Source organism: Lepisosteus platostomus, chromosome 19 (genome assembly GCF_059453375.1).
Source record: "Lepisosteus platostomus isolate fLepPlt1 chromosome 19, fLepPlt1.hap1, whole genome shotgun sequence".
Classification (NCBI taxonomy): domain Eukaryota; kingdom Metazoa; phylum Chordata; class Actinopteri; order Semionotiformes; family Lepisosteidae; genus Lepisosteus; species Lepisosteus platostomus.
This window is the reverse complement of record NC_142629.1, coordinates 6297014-6324550: the sequence shown is the minus strand read 5'-3', so window position 1 is coordinate 6324550 and position 27537 is coordinate 6297014. Positions and strand designations below refer to the sequence as shown.

General features: G+C 49.3%; 1 protein-coding gene and 1 long non-coding RNA gene across 11 annotated transcripts in view; one reads left to right on the top strand and one right to left on the bottom strand.

The window, feature by feature from the left end:
- Positions 1 to 27537, bottom strand: part of LOC148645005 (rho GTPase-activating protein 17-like) — a 61188-nt gene that overhangs the window by 31973 nt on the left and 1678 nt on the right. The gene's annotated exons all lie outside the window — the stretch shown is intronic.
- Positions 5227 to 8327, top strand: LOC148645006 (uncharacterized). The gene is made up of 2 exons (XR_015928543.1): positions 5227 to 5538; positions 8008 to 8327. It is a non-coding gene; the product is annotated as an uncharacterized LOC148645006 (long non-coding RNA).

Below are 27537 nucleotides of genomic sequence, written 5' to 3'. Positions count from 1 at the left end.
TTCAGCAGAAAATGATTTGTCAGGGCACAGAGTAGTCTCACTGGCAAACTCTGCATCAGCAGTTTGGGGTTCCCCAGAGTGTGCCCGTCTTATCTTTCCTAAGGCCGATAGAGTAGAGGAGTTTATCGCCACACTGGTATTCCTATTCACATAAGTCTTTCAGGACATGCACAGAACAGCAGACGAGACAGTACGACAGACAACACCATACAACGTAGACAGTAAATTACAAAATGGTACATAAGGCTAATTATTTACCAATTTGTACCATTGCCAGCAGCCATGTCACCCTGCAACTCACCACTGGCAGCCCACTGAAGCTCAGCAGGTGTTGTCAGTACCTGGATGGGAGACCTCCTGGGAAAAAAGGTTGCTGCTGGAAGAGGTGTCAGTGGGGCCAGCAGGGGGCGCTCACCCTGTGGTCTGTGTGGGTCCCGATGCCGCAGTATAGTGACGGGGACACTATGGTGTAAAGAAAAGGCACCGTCCTTCGGATGAGCCGTGAAACTGAGGTCCTTACTCTCTGTGGTCATTAAAAATCCCAGAGCGTCCCTTGAAAAGAGTAGGGGTGTAACCCCGGCGTCCAGGCCAAATTTCCCACTGGCCTTTACCAATCATGGCCTCCTAATAATGCCCATCTCTGAACTGGCTTCATCTCTCTGTTCTCCTCAAGGTGCTCCGTAAACCACAAAACTGCCTTTAAAGATGCCAAGTGAAATCGCAATTACCCGCATGCCAATATGAGCAGTGTGAGTGTGGGTGTGGGTGGGCACACTGGGCACACAGCGGTAATGCCCTAGGACAGATGGGTGAAAACAAGGAAATGTGCAGGGATGGCAAACTAAATGTCAATTCAGAGGCCAAAGCTGCAAGGGGTCGAGCCTACAGGGGCAAAATCCGATTCGGCACCAAGGCCTGCCCTGTGCCCCTGGCGCCAGGGGTTACTGAACTGAGGCACGTGATGGAAGGGCTGCCCAGCCCTGACGGGCGTCCCTGCCCACACCTCCCCTGCCCAGCCTGGACGGGGCTCCAGCACAACACCAACTCCATCGTGACAACCCAAAAGGTGGGATTTAGAAGCTCTGATTCAAAAAAAAAAAAAAAGAAAGAACGCAGTCTTTCGTATGATTAACTCCAGCCTCACACAGTCCCGGTTCCTCACCGGCAGACCCATTGATTCTCCACTCAGGAGGGGGAACAATTCCTTCTTCCCGATCCAGGTGAGATCATCACAGATTCAGCGGATTTCATGGCTGGTTTTAAACAAATTAGTATTTCTTATACTTCACAGAGCGGTATTTGAAACAGTAACTGGCACCAGCCCTGTACCACGTTCGGCTCCAAATCAACTCTGGTCCGGTAGTGTGGGAAGCCGGCTCAGCCAGAAACAAACGGCTCACGGGAATCTTAAGCGATTGAAGACACGGTTATATTTTTCACCGTTCCTGAAGATGAATATTCAGGAAACGTCTGGCTGTGGGCTGTTATCACAGGGGAGAGCCGGAATGAGAATTCCAGTACTGTAAACTAGAGTAGTGAACTGCCTGGTCTGTCAGGTTAATGTGTTCGACACTGTAACAATAAAACTGAGCTGCTCCGCTTTCTGTTCAGAAATGTCCTGTACAAAAGCAGCCTGACCCATAGATACCTCCGTGCCCCTTTAGCAAATCCTTAGGGAAACAGGATTCATAAAGCACAAAGAACACTCCTGTCTCTATCAATAGCCCAATCTGTGGGCATCAGCCAGAGAATGTAGTGTCTGTCCATAACATCGATGACAAAACTGACCCAAGCAGTCACAAATACTTGTATTGCACATAACGATTAGATCTAAAACTACAAGATGGTTTGTATGGCAACAGGAATAGGTAAGAATACTTCTAGATTTTGTGTCTCACTGTCCCCTCTCCTCAAACACACACAAGTCACCAGCCGAAGCACATTCTTATTAATGTGATAAACAGAATTTATTTCAATGATTAATCCGAGTTAGCCTCAAAGTGCAGTCGCCTTATCCCGGCAGGGGCTGACGACAGTGAAAAGCAGAGCTCTTCCTCGGCCCCTCAAAACCGTTCGCGGTTTTTTCGCTTCACAGGTCCGACAGACGTGAAGACCGCGCGTCTCCCCCCCTGCGACTGAGCGGTCTTTGCGTCGTGCTGCGGGGTTTGGCGGGTCTGTGCGCCAGGCTCTTCGCTTACACCGATATCCCCCCTTCTTTTAGGGGCAAAGCCGGAGAGGATACTCAGATCAGCTAACAACTAAAAGGCCCACGATTTCATTTTTTCCAACTTCTTACGCAAGGGAACAACCGCAGTAGCACGCCTTCGTGTTCTGGGGAATACGTTCCAGAGGTCCGGCGCAGGAGGTCTCAAACTCGCGCGCAGGACAGTGTGAGCGCAGGTCAGTGCAAAAAAAAAAAAAGATGGAGCAAGAGGAGTGAGAGAGGGAGGGAAGAGGTCAATGGGCCTGGCTAGACCCTAACTCGACAACTCCTCTGCTAGGGCTGTTAGCCACATTGTTTAATCTAGCAGAGCTGGTGCCACCTTTCACACCCACACACTAACAACGGCCAAGCCAAGATGCCCTTGTTTGGGGGAGGTGGGGAAGACACAAAAAAAAAAACGACTTGCAGGAAGGTCACAAGAAGGCTCTGATCTGCGCCGGGGGGGGCCCGCGTGTCTAGACTGAGGTCTGTCACCCTCATCAGCCGGCGCTGTGTGGGGGCGCCAACCAGTTAGCACAGCAGATGCAATAGCAGTTCTGCAGCAGGAAACCCACATCCACAGTCCCCAACCCGACAGGGTGCCCAAGGTGTGGGCTGGTACAGGGAGAAGCCGGGGAGAAAAGGACTCTGCACACACAGCACCTACTCTTTCGAGAGCACCGTTTCAGGAGGGAGAAGAAGCTACCGGACAAGGGGTTATCTTTCCGATGGGAACCTGCTTTAGGAGGTTCTGGGAACTCTCCCACCTCCTGGTTTTCAATGTAGCCGAGCTCGTTACTTAATTCTAACGGGTCGCTTTGCTGGATCCTGTGCAAGATTGATTTTTCGACTTCCCTCCCCCAACTCAAGGTTTCTGTTTTTCTTACGTTTAAAGGTCCACCTCCTACACGTTCAGGAACAGACCACAGATCACAATCAAACCAATTCCTTTGGTCTACTGAGCATTGATTTAAAATCGACAGGTTACGTAGAACGCAGCCCCGGCAGGTGATGGGATTTGGGGCTCAACTGAAAGCCAGCACGGGCCCATCCGCATGGCGACTGTCAACAGACTCCTGAACAGTCCAGAGCAAGCAATTACAGTCCAAACCTCAGACAAGCTGATAAAACCCCCCCCCCACCTGCCTAAACACAAGACTGGGCCTGGAAGGATCTGCAGCAAATGAAGACCATACAGCTGGCACTTCCACAGGGCTGTTGTTTATGTCTGAGAGATGCTGCACAAAGTCTCAAAGCAACACCAGATGTGACACATAAAATCGCTGGTATACAAGGAAAAAAAATAAATAAAAGGTTCTTCTGCTTCACCCCATACCAGGCATAAACCTTGGTGGGGGAAATCCATTAAGAGACCCTTTCACAAGTCTTTTGGCTTCAAGTTACTCAACCGAAGACGTCGCCCCCTTTTTAAAAACGTGTTAAAAGATCAATCCTGGAACATCTAGGCTCAACGTTGACTCTGGAGGAAAAAAAACCCCATCTACTAATCTCATTTGTTGCGTCGGTTGTTTTCTTAAGCAAACGTGCCTTCTCGGACAGAGCTCAACTCCCTGCAGCTCAGTCTCTGTGGCAGAGATGAGCATTGAGAGTTCACACGTAAGGGCCCACTCTCAATGACCACAACGGGCAGTCGGACTTGGTCATTATTCTGCATTTCTTTGGCTGACAGGTTTATCCGAATTGTCGTGCATCTGAAGAGCTGTGTAGCAGCCGTGTCCCATCTGGGAACTGAACCCACAACCTTATGAATCCAGAGCCCCAACTTGATTTATTTTTATTTACTATTCCAAAGTCCCCACAGTAGGTGAAAAATAGACCCCAAAATATTTCTGGCCTCTTATCGATTTAATAGGCGATTCCATTTGGATTATAATAATACGGTAGCTAGCGCATGTATTCACTCCCCTTGGACTTGATCACATTTTATTGTGTCACAAAATTAAATCATTAGGTATTTTTTCTTCTATTTGTTATTTCCCCTCATTGATCGATTGACAAAATAAAACAAAATGTACAGATCTTCTTATTTTTGGCTGGCGTTGAGAGTTGATCAGAACTACAAATATAACAGCCGCCCTGGTTAGATCAAATGACATTTAAGGTGGCATTTTGTCTGATAGCACTGAAGTCACTATGCGTCAGTAACTCGCCATCTTCAGCTATTGAGCCTCCTGCGAGCGTCTCTTGTACGATTCTTCTTGCTCCACGTCAGGGTAACGTTGATGCATGTGTGTGATTGTGTTCTGCTTGGTTTCTCAAATTGAATTCACGTTTCAATATTGCATGCCTGCCTCATCAGTGTTCTCCTGCTGTACCGAATGCAAACTCCACCCACTATTGGCAATAAAGAATAGAGAAAGAATAACAAGAAGGCTTCTTGTGGCTGTAATTGTCATTCCGTCAGTCCTAGGGGGATGAGTAGGGGAATACTTTTGATTTCCACACTGTCCCCACAAAGACAGCAATTCCTGATGGACATTTTCTCAGGCTTTCTATAAGAGGTCTTATTTCTCTCCCCTGCTACACTCTTGGAAATCTTGCCCTGTTTCTGAAAGTCCTTGCTGTCTTACGGAGCACACTTCCTGTTGGCTCCAGGCCCCAGTTTGTTATGGCAACAGGCCTGCGGGGAAGAGGGTGGAGAGGGAGGGGGTGACGCAGGGCCCTCATCGGCGGGGTGGGGGCGGGTGCTCAGACCGCGAGACCCATCAGAAACAGCCGAAGAAACCCCCTCCCCCCCGCCCCCACTCCGTCCTATCCCAGCAGCACCAGCGACACTACAGACCTCCCACAGATGAACAAGACTGCACAAGACATTCAAAGGAATTTATTACTAGTCTCTCGTATGTTACATAAGCATAAAAAAGTACAAAAAAACACTACGACTGTAAAAGTGTGTTGGAAACAAACCTCATCAGGTCTCGTGACTGTTTTTTTCTAAGGAACAGATGAGAAACTGACAGCTACAGATTGTGCCACTTTAACCTAGCAGGAGTGTAAGAAAAAAACATACAGCGTGAGCACAGAGCAGCGACCAATAGGCAAGGCAGGGGGTTTGTCTGTAGCTTCTTTTTCTCACTGACAGGCACACGGTACAGCTGGTTCAATGACACAGAGAAAAAAAAAAGTGCTACTCTTCCCTTTTGCTAGGCTGTGTGTGGATGCTGTCCTGACTTGACTGTACTGTTCGGCCTGAGCGCAAGAATGATGACTCATCACTCCGCTGTTGACACGGTAACACGCTTCAGACCAGATGACATCATCCCGTCCTACCATGTGCCTGTGGAACATGGAAAGCTCAGTGCACTTAGCAGTTGGTATGTACAAAATGAATCAAGGGTAGAAAATGTGCCACTTCAACTAAATATTTGATATGTCACCCAGATCTGTTGATCAAAATCTTGCGGTCAGTCAGGGTATACTAATAAGATTGTACATTCAATTCAGTTCACGTAAGGGTACATGTGCTGCACATATACAAAAAGTTACCAAGGTAAAGACAAAAGACAAGGCACTTCACGCCACAGAGCTCTCACTACCCTCTCAAGAAGCAGCTGGGGGCCAAGGTCTAAATCTGAACATAAAGTAAACTAAAGATTAACCAGTTCAGGTGGGGAGCTGCCTCAGCATGCAAAGGCTGCAAAGGAACAAGTAAAGGTTTCTTCCATGCTGGAAAGAGAAGGAAGATTGTTTTCTTTCTTCTCTTTTCAGCATGGAAGAAACCTATAACTTGTTATTTTAAGGATTAACCAGCCAGATTATTATATTTTCTGTAGGGAAAAAAAAACACGCAGTGTTAAATACCATTTAAAACTCAAAATACTTTACGTTCAGAAAATAAATCGGAAGAGGTCTTGGCATTCGGTTTTCCCTAGGACACTAGTTGTTCAGTTGGCCAGTCGCGGCTGGGGGGATTGGCACAGTGGGTTCTATCAGAACCACACCAGGATCTTGCTCTGGAAGGGACAATAGTCGTTCTTGCAGCCTCAGGAGGCAGGAGGAAGTGTTTCAGCAGACGAGTGCAGGCCTGGGAAGTTTGCTGCATTACAATGGGTATTGCCGTACACACTGAAGTGCTTTTAGAAGCCAAAACAGGAGGCACTTCTATAACCCAAAGGGTTGTGCGAATGTGAAATAAGCAACACCACCGTGTAACTCTTTGGTTTCAATCAAGAAACAGCTGTATTAATTTATAATCGCTCTCAGCCTGTGGTTATTGCTAACGAACGGGCAAATTGGGCTGAATAGGCCTGCTCTTGGTGGTAGCCTGATGTCCTTCCATCCTGTACATAGACCCAGGGTGCAGCTGTAAACAGACCAGGGGCTGGAAGTGTCAACAAAGTCATGGAGTACGAGATTCTTTTTATGGTCAACCTCCTCATCACCCCAAACAAACGTCAGCCCTTCAACGTCTAAGCTCTCGCGCTCCACAAAAGTCGCACTAGCCAAGCTCTGCACCACACCGCTCAACGCTATCCCAGCATGCCCGCCGAGCTGCCCGCAAAGCGGCTTTTCCTTCCCAAAATGCCGGTCTGTGCTCTACAGTAACCTCGTGACGGTGGCAGACAGCTGCTTCCAATGAAAACACAGGGGGGGGAGGAAAAAAAAGAGGAGCTCTTGGGCTGCAGGCCGACGCAGAACTTGCAGGAAACGTCGGAGGAGACCCTCCAGCCTGAAAGAACAAACCCCGCCAGGCGCGCTTCACAGCCCGCTGTGAGGACCGAGAGGAGAAAATACGTTCCGAATAAACAGAGGTGAAGAAAATGTGTTCCCCTTACCCCACCCCCACCCAAACAGTTTTAGCCGGAGAAGAAGTGGGGCAGAACAAAACAGTACATTTTCCATTTCCAGTTTTTCTAACCGTTTGACTGCAGCTTGGCTTTGTTCCGCCTGTTTCACAAACACCGCGCCTGCTGTACAAAGGCTGAAGGAGGGCAAAAACAGCAGAGCTCTCTGCATCGGTGCCCACGCCGTGCACGGGGCACATTCTTCAGCTTCCTTCCCCTTCTGAAACTCCAAACTGTTGCCCACGCAGCAGCCCGAACACACAGAGGGCTCTCAGGGTGCCATCAATTCGCACGCTCCTAGCACAAGGCCAGTGTTTACCCTAAAAAAATAAAATAATCAAACTGCCCACGTCAAACACACCGTTCAGGCTGGCTAAATTTCTCCTTTGCTCTTGTTAAACGTGGAACCTAGTAAAACCATTGCAATCTTGTCATGATTAAAACCCGCAATGTCTGAATTACTGGGTGATGCATCACAATATAGTTTGCATAGTTCTTCCCAGTGTGCTTTTTCCAGTAGAGTCTGAAACCAGTATTATGGGCCACCGAAGGCCTTGACTTTACCGTTTTCCTGTAGCTACAGCACACAGGCCCCTTGCTGGGGCTGGAGCTTGGGGCTTTCCAAAACTAGCGCTGCGCCCTCGCATGAGCAGGTACCGAAACTGTGCAAAACAAAAGCGAGAGGGGGGGGGGGGATCTGAAAATATCACCGCGAGAAACAAAAACAGCTCGGGCACTGACTCCCACCCCCCTCGTTTCCAAGCCCTAACCCGACAGGAGAGGGGCTGGTGGGGGCTGTAAGTGCTGTCCGGCCTGCCCAAGAGAAATACAGAGACAGAACAACACAAACACAAGTTCCTAGCAAATTCATTTCCTCTTTGGCTTTGCACCATGCTCCGTGATCCAACTTCCTCTCTCGAATCCTGCCCCCAGAGCCCGAGGTGGGGAACACTGGTATTCTACTCCCGATTCTTCCATTGTTTTCCTCTTTTCTTCCAGCTGGAGTCATATGTTCCTGCATAAATTCCTCATTGGATCAGTTCCCCTTCCTGAGCGAGCTTCTGTTTCGACCAAAATGGAAGACTTTCTTGGCGTTTAGTGAAGTTATACATTTAACATACCCTAAAGTCTTGTTCAATGGAGCCTCTGCACACGAAACGAGGATGTATTAATTGTGCTTCACTGAATTTATTTTCAAAACTCAGCTGTTTTTTTTTAACTGTACTCTCATCACACTATTAAAGTCCCCCTTTATTTAAGATTCTTTAAGATCTTAAAGATAAGGTGCTCTACCTGAATAAAAACCAGCAGGCCTCTTAGTTATGTATCCTGATTCTCCACAGTTGAAGAAGATTCAAACAGATCTTCTGTACATTCATTTACAACAATATTATAATTACTACATAAAAATATTGGCATCTACCCTGCCAGTCAGCACACAGAGAACACCTAGATCACTGAAAGCATTAAAGCAAAGCAAAGCATTTTTATTGGCAGTACAATACACAGCAGAGAACAAAACCAAACATCTTGAACTACATTTACTCTACAGTTTTTTCTCAGCCAGGTGTGGGACAGTTTAATAGACTGACTCAACCCAGAACCAATCGCTAAACATTTTCCTGCCAACCTTCAAATGAACACCTGAGTGGGATTCCTTGACAACACTCTAGAGGTGCCAGAGGAAAGGTTTTTCTGAGCCTGTGTAACCCTATTTCCAGTACATGTGTAAAGACACAGTATCATACTACATGTGGGCTATCAATTGAACTGCAGCACTTCATTAGTGCACAAATAACCACAATAATAATAATAATAATAATAATAATAATAATAATAATTGCTTACACTTATATAGCGCTTTTCTGGACACTCCACTCAAAGCGCTTTACAGGTAATGGGGACTCCCCTCCACCACCACCAATGTGTAGCATCCACCTGGATGATGCGACGGCAGCCATAGTGCGCCAGAACGCTCACCACACATCAGCTATCAGTGGGGAGGAGAGCAGAGTAATGTAGCCAATTCATAGAGGGGGATTATTAGGAGGCCATGATTAGTAAGGGCCAATTGGAAATTTGGCCAGGACACCGGGGTTACACCCCTACTCTTTTCGAGAAGCGCCCTGGGATTTTTAATGACCACAGAGAGTCAGGACCTCGGTTTTACGTCTCATCCGAAGGACGGCGCCTGTTTACAGTATAGTGTCCCCGTCACTATACTGGGGCATTAGGACCCACATGGACCGCAGGGTGAGCGCCCCCCGCTGGCCCCACTAACACCTCTTCCAGCAGCAACCTTAGTTTTTCCCAGGAGGTCTCCCATCCAGGTACTGACCAGGCTCACACCTGCTTAGCTTCAGTGGGTTGCCAGTTGTGAGTTGCAGGGTGATATGGCTGCTGGCCATATCAATACTACTCCAATACTACTCCATGCTACTCCAATACTACTCCATGCTAGATCTACTCAAGAGAAACCGTTCTATAACCATTATCTGTACAAAAATAGGTGAACATCTTGTTAACCCCTAACAGTGAAGTGGTCACAGTATGAACATATTAGGAATAAGAGATGCTAAGGGGAAGAAGTTAAAGTGGACCTGTAGTCTAATTTCTCAGACCGGTTATTAAGTCTGAGTAACAAAATATGGTATCACAAACTTTTACGAATTCCGAATGAAGCACAAAATCGTGGAACTTTATGGAAGTACAGTATGGTCGCTATGTTGTCACAAACCCCTGGTCTCACCACGGGCGAGAGCAAGAGTTTGTGAGCATTGTGACATGAAGCAGCCCTTCCTACTCGCTAGTCACCATAATGACTAATGGAATGTGATGTACGAGTTAATGAGTACAGGTTGTGCAGCAGACAGTTCACCGCAGAAGTGTTGCATGCAGAGTTATCAAGTGAGTAGTATTTGTCGGCAAAGCCGTCTCCAAGTTGAGAGCAATATTCCTATCGGATTAAAAGACAGGATTTCACAAGCCTGCTTGTTTGTAACGTAAGAGGGCCACAACACATCACCGGACGTTTTGTTGCCTCGTTCTGAATCTCACAACATGGCTCTGCGCAGACCTGGAAATTTGGCTATTTTGTGATGGAAACTGGAGGTTTTACAGGTTACGGTGTACCAATTCACTGACGCTGTGGTTTGAAGTGCACTCATCACTGCCAATTCTTTCCAACCCCCGAAATATCAAAATAGCCTTGCAGTTCCCCTTTCAGAGAGGAACATAGTAAAAATGAGAAAAAAAACAACAGACAAACAAAACACATTTGGGAGAATACGGGCTGCGATCTGTAAAATGGCTCCCTTCAATCGATGTCAAGCAGGGATATCTTCGGCAAAAAACCTTGTTTGACCCTCTGTGTGCTTAATGGAAGGAACTAAAAAAGCCGAGTGAGAGATTTCTCACGCTGGATAAAAAAAGGCCAGTAACAAGCAGAGAGAAGTCTGCAGCCCTTGGCGTCTAACCACAGTGCAGCACCCAGCAGCTGGAAGGGCGCAGCTGGAAGGGCTGGGAGACAAGGGTCCCCGACTGTCGATTCCGCACACCCTCGTTCCATCTGCTTCCCTGCGCGGAGCTGGGGGGGTGGGGGGGTCGGGGGACCTCGGCCTCAAGTCAGCGAGAGACACGTCTGGGACACACTGTCACACTTCATAGAGAACTTGTTCCAAAAAAAGGACCGGCCCATCCTCAGCCGTTTAACACCAATATACCCTCGCTGCGTACATACACTGCGGACATCCACAGCTAAGCCAGAAGCCATATCACCCCTGCAGCTCACCACTGGCAGCCCACTGAAGCCCAGCAGGGTCGAGCCTGGTCAGTACCTGGAGGGGAGACTCCTGGGAAGCCGTGGTTGCTACTGGAAGAGGCGTTAGTGGGGCCTACCCTGGGGTCTGTGCGGGTCCTAAACCCCCAGTATAGTAACGGGGACACTATACTGTAGTGGGGCGCGGTCTTTCGGATGAGATGTTTAACCGAGGTCCTGACTCTCAGGGGTCTTTAAAGATCCCCGGGCATTTCTCGATAAAGAGTAGGGAGTTATCCCGTTGTCCGGGCCAAATTTCCAAATTGTCCCCATGTATGACTGGTGTACCCTGCGCTCGTTGCTTGCCGGGCGGGCTCTGGCTTCCCACGATACCGTATGGTACAAAGCGGTTTGGCAAATGACATGACATGACATCCACAGCTCACAAGCCATTCCATCAATAATGCACATGAAATCCCTGTCCTTACTTAGGAAGAATACAGCTCAGATCTCCACGAAGCACACCTATTTCTACACCTACATGAGCTAATGAGAAGAATTAATCAAAATTAAAAACAGAAACCAAGTAAGACCTTATGGTGAGTGGCGCTGAGGGGGTGGTGTTGACTGTTTGACAGAAGACTGAACCAGGTCATCATTGTTAAAGAACGGGAACTTCCTCTTTCAGACCCAGCAGGAATTTACCAACTTCAATAATTTTGGGCGCTTCTGAAGCTGGGACCAGCTTTGTTCCGGCCTGCAGAGACAGCCTGCCAAAACTCCAGGGCAGAGTTCAGGTCCCCACTGCGAAAGGCTGCGTATGGGTCTGCAGACGCACTTGCAGTATTTTCAGGCTGAGACCTTGCGCCCACAGAAGACGACAAAAACAGCCCCGCAGATCTTGATGAGGGTGTTGTGTGTGAACATGTGGTCTGGGACCACCCCCCTACCTGGTGGAGCAGCAGTTCAAAAACAGCGGACACAAGGCGAGACAGCGAGTTCTCTCCCAGACTTGGGTCTTCCCTTTAAAAACCTTTTAAAATCCTGAAAACAATGAAGCAGGCTAGGTTCAGGTTCCTGACCCTTTACGAGAATATTTCTCTAGATCGTATTCACGGTCCATTTCGCTCAAAAAGTCAAAGAAACGTTCTTTCGTTCGGTTACATAACCGTGGTGAAAGCACTCTGAAACGTAGTTAACGCGGTCTACTACCGCTGAACGTATTCCAAGGTTTACTGCACATTCATAAAAAAACGGCCTTTGAAGAGCAGTGTGGGGTGAACCAGACGAGGTTCCTGCTGCCTGAGCACTGCTCTCAAATTCACTTCTCCCAGTCCTCCTCGCCAGTCAATTCAAAACAGCTGCTCGGCCAACACTCAGACGCCAGGCCTGCCAGTTCCTTCCCCGGCTCTCGCAGAACCTTAACCGTTTAACCACCTGCAAGACTTCGCCTCTTTCTTTCCCCGGAAAGACATGGACACTGGAGCATTCGGCATTTTCATCCTCTGAGTCGTCAGCAACAGGAGTACTGCTAACCCAATGCTGCAACAGCAAAGGGGACAAACTGTTAATCAGCTTTTATTTAGCTGCTTAAAAAACGGCTGTCTCTCCGCGCTCTACAAAGCATAAAAAGCAACATATTTTTCAAGAACCCAGATGGCTGAGAGACTGGCATTAATTGGCTTGTAAACTGATCTGCTGCACGGACACGCAGTTTGGCAGCAAGCACCTCATAAAACATAAAGACGAAACCTCTTAAAGAACAGGGCGTTTTGTTCATGAACAGAAGTCCGATCAGGTCCATCAGGACAATCGGAGGAGGCGAGTTGAAGTTCCTATCTTCGCTCTTGCGGCCCGTCTGCTGGATCAACTCAATCTTGCGAGGATACAAGCATCTCTCAGACAGGAGGGCAGACGGGTGGCTAGTGGCTTATTGATCTGCGGGTGCGATTCAGACAGGCACTGCACTGATGCACCTGTGAGCACGTCCTCCTGCCTGCTGCCAGACAGTGCATTTATCTGTGCAGCAAAACACCCTGTACAGAAGGCTCTGGCCAGTACAAGCCACTATAGCTCACAAAAGGTTTGACCGAGGCAAAGCAAATGGAGAAAAAAACAAGGAATTCAATTAATTATTTATGCCTTTAATAGGGTTTTTTCATTTCCTGAAAGAAAGAACTTCACCACACATGCTGTGCTATGAACTACCTTCCTTCAAAGTCCTGCCTCAAGGTCAGACTTTTCTTCTTCCCCCACTGCCTTGCAGCTCTCCTCTGTCAGGCTGTGTATAAAACAATATAAAACAAGCACAGCCCGTTCAAGACCTAAATGACCAAGATTTGTCCCACAGGAGCCAAACTAAGCTTGAGAGTTAACTAACTGGCTACAAAACACCTAGAGCAGGGCCTTCCAGGTCTCGGTGAAGCAAGAGCACCTGAAGAGCTGGGAAGAAGCTGTTAATCAGGGTCAGTTAAGCCACTCATGAGCCGATTTAGGTTCTAACAATTCCTTGCCCTCCAAGACCAGGACCGGAGACCCCTGACCTAGAGTCTTCCCTGTGATCCCGGACATCACACTGTTTAGGAAGAACTGAACTTTGAGCTCTGCGACAGTTCCACCTGTCCTGCGGGGATATGCTTCGGAGCCGAGCCATTGTCAAAATTAGGACAACACTGCCCGTGTTGCCTTTCTTTCAAGAGACTGCAGCATCTGGAGATCGAGAAGCTCGGGCACAAGATCGGAGCGAGGGAAAAAAAATAATCCGAATTGCAATCTCAAAGGAATCCCCGTCTTGTAACGTTTTGCAAGAGTCACACAATACAGAATTAAGAAGGCCACAAACGTGCTCTCGTCTCAAGGGGAAAGATGGGAACTCCTGCATGGGGCTCCGTTTGGAGAACGTAAACCCCAAACTGCACCCCCACCCTCACGAAAGCCTGCACAGGGTTTAATCACAGGGTGGGGAGTTCCAGCCAGGGTCTCCCTTGTAATTGGAAACATGAAAGGGGACTTCTGCCAATAACTCTGCAGGAGAAGGAAACCACGTGGGCAGGAGAAAGGGGTCTCGACCTGCCCCCCCCCCCATCAAAGAGCCGTCAGGCTGTCTGCAGCGCCGACGTCACCGGACGCCGATCGCAGTTGTAGTGGTTTGAGTCCAAACATTGCCTTGAGCCTAAAAACCTTGGTTTACATATTTGTGCAGGACCATTTTTATCGACTCTGACTGCTGCCTTAAACTAGCGGCATACGTCTCCCTCTCTGTTCAGCTCGTAGCACTTGAATTAAGATCTGCTGCAGAACGCTCAGCTAAATTCGGCTTTTTGCAGCCGGCTCAAATACGTCTCTGGATCACTGCAGGAAAAGGAACTGTCCTGTTTTATTGGCTATGTAGCTGATGTAGCTTTTCTCCAAATGCCTGTCTAACAAGGCTGCAAGTTGTTAACACAAGGCAGCTGTTTTGGAGGAGGGACACTCCTCCTGAGAGAACAGGCTTGGGCAGATCCAGTGCGTAGTAGTGGACACTGGCCGGGGCGCCACTGCAGTTTATGGAAGAGCCGCGCTCTGGAGAGACCCGAGAAAGTCTGCAAAGCCAACCCATCGGCAGAGCAGCCAGAGAAACAGAGCTGGCAAGACTGCGATTGCAGAAAACCAAATGAGCAAGTGTCCGTTTCCGGAACGGAAATAGAAATCCTCTTTCTTTCAGGCGGCAAGGTCGCCGAATGGGCGCGGGGTTCGATGACGAGGGCCTGCCAGGGACGGGGGGTCAAGCCCTAAGCAGGGGTGACCCTCGTGCCGTAAGGGACCGAAGAGCCCTGGTTCTCACTCCTGGGCCTGGTTGGCAGCTCGGCCTCTTTGAGACTGCTCCGTGCGGAGGAAGAGAAAAGGATTGTGGGATGGATCCTGGCCATCTGGGGATCGAGAGTTCTATTTCAATTCCACAATTACACAAAGAGGCGGCTCTTTGACATTGTCTTGGAAGCAAACAGAGAGGGGAAAAAAAGGCAACAGAGTGTGCAGCCTGGTCCTTGAACCCTCCATCTAACTACATCAGACATTCTTGCAGCCGTCCTCAAAGGAACGATCCCATCTTTAAGCTTTAACCTCTTGTTGCCCCTGCTTTGACATGGTCAGAAAGAGGCATTCTGGAAAAGACCGGCCTGGAAAATCAAATCAAATCAAATCAAATCCAATGCATCACCAAGCAATAACGTGAGAGAATGATCGAAACCGCTAACAGATTCACAGATCAAAGCCGGGCAGAAACATTCCCAGGAAAAAAAAACAGTGAGCAAATCATTTCTCTGTTACAGCATGGAAACATCTTCAGGCCCGTGAGTCAGTTAAAAGGGTATCTTTTTGAGGAAAATGCATTTCAAAATGCAGGTGGAGTGTGAATGTTGAAGATAACACACCTTCTTTCAGGTATGACAAGCGATTTGTGGGCCATGAATTGGAATTGTCAACAGAACAAGTGGGGTTAGCACAGCACAGGAGAGAAAAGGTTAACAGTTCAATAAGAAATGTGCCTAAAGAGAAAAGCCCCTTTACAGCCAAATCTTACCCGAAGTACTACATTAAACTACACAAACACCTTGTACAGAGCTTTAAAATGATGTTAACTGCACAGAACATATCTGCAATATTTGTTACCCTCATAGCATGAAGGCAGTATAAAAAAAACTAAGAACAGTGCTGTTTCAGAACACGGGTGTGCACATTCATGTTTATCAAAGCCATTCCTCTGGTTTAGCCCTTTCTCCCTTTTTTCGGCAGGCTGTGCATTCCCGAAGTCTTGGGAGATTATCTCGACTCGGAGAGAAGCGTCAGGCTGGAATTCCTGCCATTCCAGTGTGCTTTTTAACCAGAACGGAGGAACGGGCTGTCATTGGCCTTTTCCTCATCGCAGAGCGGAGGAGAAGGAAGAAGGAACAAAAAAATTGCAGTTAAACTGTCAGCTGCCTTGATTCTGGAAGGGCAGAAAAGTTTCCTGGATAAAATGAAAGGGCTCTTCTTCGAGGCCCTGTGATTTGAGGCTGCTGCTCGGAAGATCCCCCACCATCTGCTAAATAAAACTCACATGATCACAGAGGGGGAAAAAAAAAGGCGTTGTGACTTTTTTTTGACACTGTCTTGTTCGTTACGCACCGGACTGAACTATAGATCCTACCGATAAGTGCCAAGACAGCAGACCTCATACTTGCCCAACAACGAGGTTTGGTGCACAAAGAGAAAAGGCTGTTTTGAAGCAAAAATTCCATTACTACTATCTTACAGGTCTGAATGGTTTCAAAAGCAAAAAGTAACAAAATATCGTTCACGTACTGTATTCCTTTTAAAGTTGCCCGTGTTTTTTTGTGGCATACCAGAGGCGAACAACAGAGAGGCTATGAACAGGTTCATAAGGTCACTTTATTGGCCATATTTCTTGCATTAGGAATTTGTCCACATACCCCAGCTTGCTCTCCATGAGACACACAGAAAGGGAGAGAAGCTTGGGGTCAGAGCGCAGGGTCAGCCATTGTACAGAGCCCCTGGAGCAGCTGGGGTTAAGGGCCTTGCTCGGGGGCCCAACGGAGTCGGATTCCTCTGCCGGCCGCGGGATTTGAACCGGCGACCTTCCAGCCACAGGCGCAGATCCTGAGCCACAGAGCCACTGCTCCGCCCCCAAAGAAGGCACAGACGACACGAGCTTACACAAACCGATCAGTCTGTTTTTATATATTTATGCCAAGATGTCCTACATCGGTGAAATCGCCATACTGACACAATACACCTCTGTTGGAGAAGTAATAATAATAATAATAATAATAATTGCTTACTCTTATATAGCGCTTTTCTGGACACTCCACTCAAAGCGCTTTACAGGTAATGGGGATCCCCTCCACCACCACCAGTGTGCAGCCCCACCTGGATGATGCGATGGCAGCCATAGTGCGCCAGAACGCTCCCCACACACCAGCTCTCAGTGGGGAGGAGAGCAGAGTAATGAAGCCAATTCACAGATGGGGATTATTAGGAGGCCATGATTGGTAAGGGCCAATGGGAAATTTGACCAGGACGCCGGGGTTACACCCCTACTCTTTTCGAGAAACGCCCTGGGATTTTTAATGACCACAGAGAGTCAGGACCTCGGTTTTACGTCTCATCCGAAGGATGGCACCTGTTTACAGTATAGTGTCCCCGTCACTATACTGGGGCATTAGGACCCACATGGACCGCAGGGTGAGCGCCCCCTGCTGGCCCCACTAACACCTCTTCCAGCAGCAGCCTTAGTTTTCCCCAGGAGGTCTCCCATCCAGGTACTGACCAGACTCACACCTGCTGGGCTCCAGTGGGCTGCCAGTGGTGAGTTGTAGGGTGATCTGGCTGCTGGCAAGTGAGAATCTACAGCGAAAGGCTGCTGTCCTGCAGGACCCAGTATCTACAGAGCTCCGCTCCACAACCCATCACAGGCCCCAGCAACAAGAGAAGCAGGTGCAGTGCATGAAGTAGCCAGCGGGCTCACTCTCAGGATTACAGATTCCCAAGGCATGAACGTGTTGTGGGTCCGCGCGCGGTGAGCGCTGGCATGGGGTTCAAATGTCCACGAGAAAGCAAACAAAACAAGGTCCCCAAGAAGTCGACAGCGCTCAGGTGCTCCGCTGCCTGCTGTTCTGAGTTCCACTGGACCCAGCAGCACCACTGTCGGACTTCGCCCCTTTTTCCTTTCAACACTTCCCAGTCCGAGCGGCAGAGACGAGGCTCAGAGCTCAAGACACCCCAGGTCCAGAGGGAATCGGTCAGCATGGGTGACCAGCGGGACTGAGCTGAAAGGGACGCCCCAGCCAAGCAATGAGAGAACAGGCTACCGGACTGCATCAGGGTAAGAGCAAAAAAAAACCCACATCCAATTACATACTAAGTGCTCGACACAGCTACAGAAGCTACCCCCTCCGCAATGTGTGGATTCCAGAAGATACTAAATTAGCATTGATTAGAGCACCACAGAGTCGTGACGTGCTGAGCTCTGCAACTCACCAGGCCCCTGTCTGGGTTGGTTTTAATGTGCACAGAGCTTTGACAGGTAATTACTGTGCTGGAGATGCATCCCCATGGACTATTTGTGCACCAGTTCACATAAAAGACATACTCGAGGTCTACAGCCACTCAAGATGGCTGCCTGTTTCTAGAACAGATGTACTGTAGCATGAACACAATGGTCCTTACGACACTTAGCACAATGTAAAACCAAAAAGAACAAAACTTTTTCTTAATGTCTCACTTTTACAGTAGTAACACCTGCCACCATATATCTCGGCCTAGTGGGAACAGTAAAGGGGAGGAGTGGAGGGCTGGCAGTCAGCCAGAGTGGGTGTGATCGCCTGGAGCTGCTGTTGCCCTGCACACAGAGGAGAGGCCTTCTGTCAGGGTGCCCCCTCCCAGGTTATTTAAAGCACCACAATGGTGGCTCTGAAACCCTAAATTTAGCTGCTGCTTGTTCCTTATTTATTCCACTCCAGCTGTGGGTGTGGCAGGCCACTAGCGATCTGAACCGCCAGTGAACCAGAAAACGTGGGCAGCCAGCCGAGACCAGGGGGCACGTCCTTACCAAAAGGGTTGTAGGAGTGTGGAACAAGCCATGAGCCACGGAGCTTGGCTTCTTTCAAGAAGCAGCTGGATGAGACCCATGGGTCAATTGTCCACTAACTGTCTAGCGGACCAGACGGGCCAAATAACCTCTCGTTTGTAACCGTCCATAAGTTCCTGCGCTCTCAGGCTATCTGGGGGACGTCAGGCTGAAGGCACCCGGGCCAGTGCCTGAAGGAGCAGCTCCTATTCACAATAAACTGCACAGCTTCGACTGGAATAATGTGACCCTTCCCAGCTGTTCCTGCCCATATTGAATAAACAGAACTGTCGCTTTTACAACGTGACAAAATCACAGGATCCTTAACCCCCGAGGTCAGGCTGAGCTCTTCCTCAGGTCGTGTCCTGACAGCACCTTCCTGTGTGGGGGGGGGTGGTCTGCTCCAGGGCCTCTAGGACCAGCGGGGGAGCTCATTCACTGCTCACAATCGCAGGAAGCCGGTGTCCCCTCCGCAGCAGGCTCACACACCCTGCAGTGGATACAGGACTCCGCCTTATGCACTGCAGCTAGCAAAGTGCATTCAGAAAATGAGCCTATCAGTACGTCTAGAAACCTTAAACGCACTGACCAACTATTCAACCTGCACATCTTGTTCAAGTCAGCCCAAATCACAGGACACCTTCACTGTGAGGAAGAAGAAGCAGTTCTCATTGCCACATCCTCTCCGTGTACAATCCTCATTCGCTATTCTTGCATTTCTGTTAGAAATCGACACTGAAGCCGCCAGTGACTCGGTCTGCAAATGCATGCATCTGCAAAGGTTCTGCCCTCCCTTCCCTGCGATCTGTACCCTCGCGGCGCAGGCACCAGTTTCACACACTGTAGAAACACTGTCCCCTGCCCGCCTGTACTTCCGAGAATTTATTCATCTGCAGCTACACGCCCACGTGAGGCCAACCAACTCTCGCAAACGTTTCACGCGTGGCTCGAAAGGTGATTTCATTTTTTTGGGGGGGGGACTGCGTGCTTGGGTCAATGATACAGAGATCCCTTGTTTCTCTGCAGGTGATATTTTAGAACTCCGACCCCCAGCCATCGATGCTCAGTCCAGGACAACAAGAAGGACAAGATGTCCGGGGGGAAGAAGGGCATTTCCCCCCACAGCCCCTGCTTCTCTGACCATGGGGCCAAGGGCTACGATTTCAAAGGGCAAAAGTGTCCTTATTTTTCCACTCTGCCCACTGGAGACCCCAGACTGATAAGGTGACAGAGAGGACTTTACTGGGCTGCCAGCTGCTTGAAAGTAAGTGCATCAGGCATGAGGACTATTTTAAAACAACATAAACGCACACAAAGCACTTGAATGGTGAACAACTGGCATGGCGCAAGGTCCTACACTGGGTGAGCTGGCTGCACTACTGCTGCTAAGCCAGAGAGGCTGGCAGGTGGCTTAAATTTCCCATGTTCATCATAACGCCAAGGCACCTCGCAGTGCTCACGATGATTTGTGATGCACTTAACTACGGTGGTGCCTGGCACACAAAGCCGGGCATTCAGAACTGTGGCTCCTTCAATGTAAATGTTGGAGAATTTTTTCCCCGCTTCCCCTCGAAAGACTTTTTGGAAGTTAAAAGAAGTTTATTTCATGCACATGGGAGCGAAACATACAGAAATGCTTGGTGTATTTTTTTCTCCAGGTAATTTAACTAGAACAGTCCTTAAATATTTTTCTGTTATCTAGCACGCTTCCCTGTGCTTACAAGATTCCAAAATTACGCACATCTTCCTACCTTTGCTAAAGATAACTTCTTTTGATACAATTGGTTACTTAGGTCCGTAGCACGCGCCCCTATATAACAGTATAGTATTACATAGCAGCCGCTGAGCCCAAACCAGTTCCAGCTCAAACCAGCTCTGAATGTCCACCTCATCAAATATTGCATCTTCTGTGGGAAAAGTGTGTACAAAGTTCACAGAGACCCTCTCAACATAAAGAAAGAAGTCACCCTTATTTTGCAATTGCGTACATTTTTGTGGTCTGTAGCAACACAACAATCAGTTTTGATAAAAGCCGGCCTCGAGTTAGCAAAGGATGGTGAAAATTACTAAGCGCTGAAGGCATCAGACCGTGCTTGCAAAGCCCTTCGTGCCAGAGCTGTTAACACAGGAATCAACTGCACTGAAAGTCCAGGTACCAGAGGAAAGGAGGTCTGTGGCTCGCCAATTCAGCGTGCCACACTAAAACTTCACCCTCGATGTCACTGGGGTCTCCGGGGGGAATTCCCCGCCCGCACGCCAGAAGATGCCAGCAGTCGGCGGATGGCACTTCAGCCTCTGCCTATACAATATTGGACTTGATCTTAGGAGAGAGCAGAGGAACGGGGATAGCGACCAGCCACTTCCAGAAACTCCGAACACGGCTCTGTGTGCGTGCGCCGTCACCCAGGGCACGAGCAGGACCACAAGCGGCCCCACACGCCGGCAAGGGTGAACCTCTGACCTCCTCTTCAATGGCACAGCCCCGGCGTAGCCTGCAACCCATCAGGTGACAGTAATCCCAGAGGGGGAGCATCAGCCCCCCCGGTCCTCCGGACACCCTGGAGATTGATTGCCTGCCGAGGCTGACGCTGCCCAGGCGCCACGTTTCCCACGAGGCCCGGTTTTCGACGTCCTGGACGGGATCGGCTCAGTTTGCCCTCTACAGCAGGCAGCAGGCGGAAGGCTGGGCCTATGGCCAAAAGCAAGCTCTTCTACCTCCCCCGAGTACAAGGGCACAGACCGGGAGCACAGAAGCACACCTCCCCCCTGCCTCCTCGCCCAGCTGCGGCCCCCCCAGGGCGGCGGTGTGGGGGGCTCGGGAATGCAAGCGTGTGGATGGGCCTTTGAAGAGAGAGCCGATGGACACTCGCTCCAGAGCTCAAGACTTTCAAGGAAACCGAGCCCGGCTCACACTTCTCCACCCCCCCCACCCCCACCCCAGTGCTTTAAGGTCGAGAGCTTAGTCATCAAAACATCTGCAGCCGCCAAACCAGGACTCATTCCTGCACCTCCGCTGCCCCCAGCGAAAAGCCAAACAAAACACGCGTTCCCACGGCAACGGCCCCTTCCAGGGATTTCGGATCCCATCTCGCAGGGCGCATTGTTGTGGCGCGGGCAACAGGAAGCTAGGATTTCCCTCGGCCACGGGGGCAGGAGGGGGAGCGAGCCCTCAGGTACCGCAGCCGACGCGGTGGACGAGGGGAAGACGGCTCTCCCCCACGTCACCCCACCCCCCGCCCCTGCCTGACTCCATCAGGCCTGCTCGGGTTTCACAAGGCCGCTTCGCCACAGCCGAGCCCAGCTCCATCTCTCCTCCGGCGTCGCTCTCTGGAGTAGCCTTCAGATCCCTGGATCGATTCTGAACTTCCAAACGGGCTAGCCAGGCCGAACGGCCTTTTCTCATCTCTAACCTTCTTGCTTAACCTAATTCAAGCCTCACCCGTCTGCGCAAACTGACAGAGAACGTCACCTTCACCGCTTGACGACTTGCACACAGAGGTCTGCAGCTGGCGGATGTGATCGGCGGATGGCATCCGCTAGCCTCGATCCTATTTCTTTGCCCTCTGTGAAGAACAACGACGGGAAATCGGAAACCAAATCGCCCCCCCCCCCCTCCCCCCTCCGAACCGGAGCTCCAGCCGGGACGATCGGATTCGGGGGTTTTCAAATCAAAACGCGCTCTCTCACGTCCGGCTGTAAAGGCCCCTGTAAGCACAAAAACAAAAACGATCCGCTCTTTTGCACGGGCCAGCTCGACAGAAACGGAGCAAACAACACGCCATCGCCATTCGCACGCGCACACCCCCCCCAACCACAGACAGCAGTCTCTGGAAATAGAACAGCGAGCTTCGAGACCGGGGACAGAGCGCTCCTATGATCTCACTTCTCTTTCTGCAGCTGCGGTGCGCGGTGGGGTAGGGTATTTCTGTGTTTTGGGGAACAATGGTTCATGGTATGACACCAACAGGGAAGTCCAGGGTTGCTGATGCGGGACGTATTAAACTTGACCGACCAGTGCTGGGACTGAATCAGTCCCACTTCTTTGCTTAAACACAGCGATCAGATGTCTACATTTAGCAACCAAAAACCTGCGTTCGAGGTCGGTCTGAATCATGCTTGGGATTAATAAGATAAGATCACTTTATTGGCCACATACAATTTCTTGCATTACGAATTTGTCTTTTCGCATACCCCAGCTTGCTTTCCATGAGACACACCGATGGGGAGAGAGAAGCTTGGGGTCAGAGCGCAGGGTCAGCCACCTATACGGTGCCCCTGGAGCAGCTGGGGTTCAGGGCCTTGCTCAGGGGCCTAACGGAGTAGGATTCCTCTGCCGGCCGCGGGATTTGAACCGGCAACCTTCCAGCCACAGATCCTTAGCCACAGAGCCACCACTCCACCCAACTGAGGTGGAGACTAAGACCAAACTGAGGTCTTACCAGTGCGCTGTGCAAGATAAGTCGCTTTCATCCCAAAGGCTCCCAAGTGCTTTCCACACGAGACATGGCAGGCATTGTGTACCACTTCCCCCAGGCACAGAAAGGGAAGTGAGAAACTGCTCCATCGGCTGAACTAGGGGGAACGTTAGGGAGGCCAGACTGACAAACTCAGAGCGGAATTTAGCTGGGATGAAGAATCCTTCGTTCGCAGACCCTTAATGACGTACGTTTCACGTCTCTCCCGAAGACCAGCACTCACACTAGGTCCCCCTGTCGCCTTCTCTTCCCAAAACGCCTACGATTCACTTCTTACCAGCCAGAACGGCACATTCCTTTAAGCCCAGGAATGCATCTGGCAGTCCTGCTCAACCCATCCTGACCAGCAGCATCTTTTGTGTGATGCGGTAACCAACAAAACTGACCACGACATTCTAAACTGAGGTCTTACCAGTGCGCTGTGCAAGATCAACAGTCTAACAACTAAAACCGTGTAGGATTAAAGTTCTGTACTTCACTACTTTTAAGCCTCCAGATCACTCTTCATTCCCGACACCTCCTTCTGAGAAAAAGCATGCGCTGGGCTCTTGCAAACTTATCACAGCTGGCACGACCCACAGCAGATAAGCTATTGAAAACTACCTGCTCGGGATAATGATGAAGTCTACAGGTTGCTTAGAGGCAATAAAGACAGCTCGTCCCTTGGTACTCTAAACAAATAACAGGATGTTTTTTTTTGGGGAAAAAAAAACTTTGTTTAACTGGAAAAAAAAAACAGCAGCCTTGCCGAAGAGCAGACTCTGGGACATGTGACAGGACACGAGAGAGAGACCAGTGCAGAGACAGGCAGTGCAGCAATCAGCTCGTTACCAGATACCCCCCGCCATCACACTGCATGCCATTCCAGGCCTGCAGGAATCGCAACTCGCCTTGATTAACGAGAAGCACCCAGTACCCTCTCCTGGACCCCCACCTCCACACAACCCCCCCAGCCCTGAACTGCCAATCTCCCACAAGCTTGACAGTGTTGAGGTTCCCACTGCAATCTGCTTTCCTTTAGCAGATAATGCACACTGCTCCACATCCTCCGAAGACTGAGCCTATAGCTCAATATCCCACAGGCTTCTTTTTTTAAAAAGAAATCTGAATTGAGTTTATTGTTATGGGGCATTCACCGGATGTAGAAACACCAGTATTGCATTTTCCACAGCCCTGCCTATGGCTAGGCTCCGGACACGCCCACCTCAAGCCACTCCCCTTGGACCCCTGCCCCGCCCCCCTGTACGCGAGTCATCCAATCCCACGCCTTGCCTGGTGAGAGCGCAGCCAACCGGAGCTCCCGCCACCGCCCGGCCAATCCCGTTTACAGACACCCGACCACTCGAGCTGTCCCACGGGCACCGCAGAGCTCCGCCCCCTTCCGAGCGGGCCGCTGTAACTGGGCGAGCCACTACTCGGGAGCCCCAGGCCACAAGCTTTGGAGACAAACCTGACTGGTGTCAGAGCAGGAAGATGAGCAAGTATACAAATGGGGTGGGGGAAAAAAAAAAAGACACTTTTGTACAGGTGGAGCACGTTAAGACCCAGAGTTTGCTGCAGAAGAATGCAACGATGGTGCAGCCTTGTCGTTCCTCTTTTTCATGACCCTCACACCAGATCAAACAGGCGCGCGGGCCAAACCAGAAAGTCTGCAGCAGCTTTGGGTACTTATCGCTGCTTTTGTCAACCCTTCTCAAGCATTTCCTGACCACCGATTCCCAAAAAAGGAACAGCACTTGCTGGGCTGCTTTCAAGCTGAGCTCTGCGTAGCTCTCACCAGTGCTCATTCATCTTTAATTGACTTTGACTGATGCACTTGTGTTGTATTCTGCATTCAGCCCCCAATCTAAAAAAAAATAATTAAAATACCAGACTTCAGGGGCCACCGTTACGGACAACTTCCCCTGCAGAATTTGCAGGAGAGCCTCCTCCACCTTTATTTTGGCACAAACACCTCTGATTGCTTTACGATGAGTGAGCAGGCAGGGGGGGGGTTATATCTGCCTCAGCTGGAAAACAGAAATCAATTAAATGCCATTATGAACTCAGTTGCAGCACACAAAAACACAACAAAGAGACTGATCTCCCATGAGCAGGGTTGGGAACTGCTGCACTAGACAACGCGACAACGGACTGCTTGGTCTCTCGCACTGCCAGAGCAGTTCAGGTGATAGGCCACTAACAGAGGGCATGGGGAGGATAAGTACCTGGCAACTCTCACCTGAGCTGTAAAACAGGTAGGGGCCAGACCCAGCTGCTATCAGCGCAATCAGGGGTGTAACCAGCAAACACATCTCACAGCACTTTATCGCCAAGGGGAGCTCCACACTGAATCACTGGCTATAAAACTTTATTCGGTAAACCAGGCGGCTCTGAAGGAGCAGAGGCCAAGACACACTTCTAACTGGACCGGGGGGGAGATTTTCTCTACCTTGATGCACCCCCCTCCCAGTTGAAAACTGCACACTGGCAAAACAACAAATCCGGTTTCCCACAAGGCATTGCAGTGGTTACTTGTGCAGCACGGAGGGAAACGGGCATCAGGAGATGCTCAACGTCACCGTTGGGCAAGCCGACTGAGCGAAATCTCTCAAGGAATTGACCTGCTGGATCGGCAGATAACTGCTGGATCAGCAGGTCAACTCAGGCGAGCAGGCAGTCTTTCCACAGGGCAGCTTCCATCTTTATGATTCCTTATGATGTCTGTCTGTCCCTTCCCACATCCCCCCACCCTGCAAATACCTTGGCTCTTCAACATCACACACAAGGACAGGAGGCCCACAAATATTATGTAGCACAGCAACAGCTCAGCTGCAATACTGAAGTAATGAAATAGCAGCTGATATACCCGTTATCATTCTCTAACTCCTTATTCCTGCACTGTAATATCCTTGTCCCACCATTCATATGCTGAAGAGTCTAATATTTTTTTATTACATAAGCTGATTCTAAAAGTCTAATAACTGATAGTGAAAAAACATAGACGCGACTGCAGAACATTCCACGGAAATGGTTTAAGAGTTTGGGGAATCTGTTATCTGAAGACGTTTTCGGACCCAATACCCTGGCTTCTTTCAAGAAACAGCTGGATGACGTTCTTTAACGAGGACAGGAGACACGTCTTTACAAAAAGGGTTGTGGGAATATGGAGCAAGCTACCCACACAGGTTGTGGAAGGCAACACTCTGGTTTCTTTCAAGAAACGGCCAGGAAGGATCAATTACTATCTATGAAATGGGTCAGACAGGTCAAATGCTCTCCTCTCATTTGTAATGTTGTGTTCTTATGGAGACAATGCCGATGATGTTTAACCATTTTACACAACACAAGAAAGATTTGAATAAAAATCCACACATTTTCGCTTTTCAAATTAAGAGATAAAACTGACTAACACCACCAATAATGACAGATGGGGGAAGAACGTTGATACGCCTTGATTAAGCAGAGAAAAATCGTTAAGGACCAGAATTTCGAACGCTGTTCTGTTTCAGTCGTTGACAGCTCTCGCAAGGACTACGCAATGCTGTGTGGGAAAACATACTGTTTCATTTACATGCAGTTTGAATACTGTTTTGAGTATTTGCATTTCAAAAAGCAGAATAAAATATCATTTAGTATGACGAGAGGCACATTAACCTCTTCGGTTCAACGTTTTTTAAAATATTTTAATGCTTCAAATGTAACTACTAAATTGGTGTTGCTCCATTAAAAAAAAAAAAACTTCAACCCTTTTCTGAGGCACTGGAAGTCAGTATTTCAATAGCTGGTGCTGAGAGCCGAGGGAAATGTCATTTTCACTTAGATAAATCTGCATTTTTCCTCAGTTTCGACTCGATTCCAGCAAAGACCGCTCCTATTGTCCCAGAGATCCCAAACATACTCTTCCCAAATCCCTGGGTATTAAGCAGGGATGTGCAGTAATAATACAGCCGGGATTCCTCACTAGTCACAGTGCACGCTGTCCTGAAACAAACATGTGAGCTATCACAACACATCAAACAATTCTTCTGCCGAGGGCCCGGAATAAACCCCTCAAAAATAGCACAATAAACCTTCTCCCAAAATACTAAGGCAGGTGCATGTTAACTTTATCTCGCGTTTATCTCAGCTGAGATGCCTATCAATGACCTTTATAGGGGTAAGCCCAGAATCTGCTTAACAAGCTGTTTCACCTAAACAAATGCTGGCCCGGGCAGTTCTGTCTTACTGGGTGCTCAGATGACAACTGAATTGCACGGGTTAAACATTACAGAGCTCGCTTCTGCAAGGGCCGTCCCATCCAGCCCACTGTAAAGAGGAGATTAATTGTTCACCCAATATAAGATCACTTTATTATTAACCCTATACAATTTCTTGCATTAGGAATTTGTCTTTTCGCATACCCCAGCTTGCTCTCCATGAGACACACAGACAGGGAGAGAGAAGCCTGGGGTCAGAGCGCAGGGTCAGCCATTGTACAGCGCCCCTGGAGCAGTTGGGGTTAAGGGCCTTGCTCAGGGGCCCAACGGAGTCGGATTCCTCTGCCGGCCAGTGGTCTAAGTTGCTCGTTTAGGCAAGTAACGTTTCAATGGACGTAGCAGTGGTCGAAGCGGGCTAAAAGATTGGAGTGGACTGGATTCGAACCGGCAACCTTCCAGCCACAGGCGCAGATCCTTCGCCACAGAGCCACTGCTCAACTCTGTTTGCTCAGG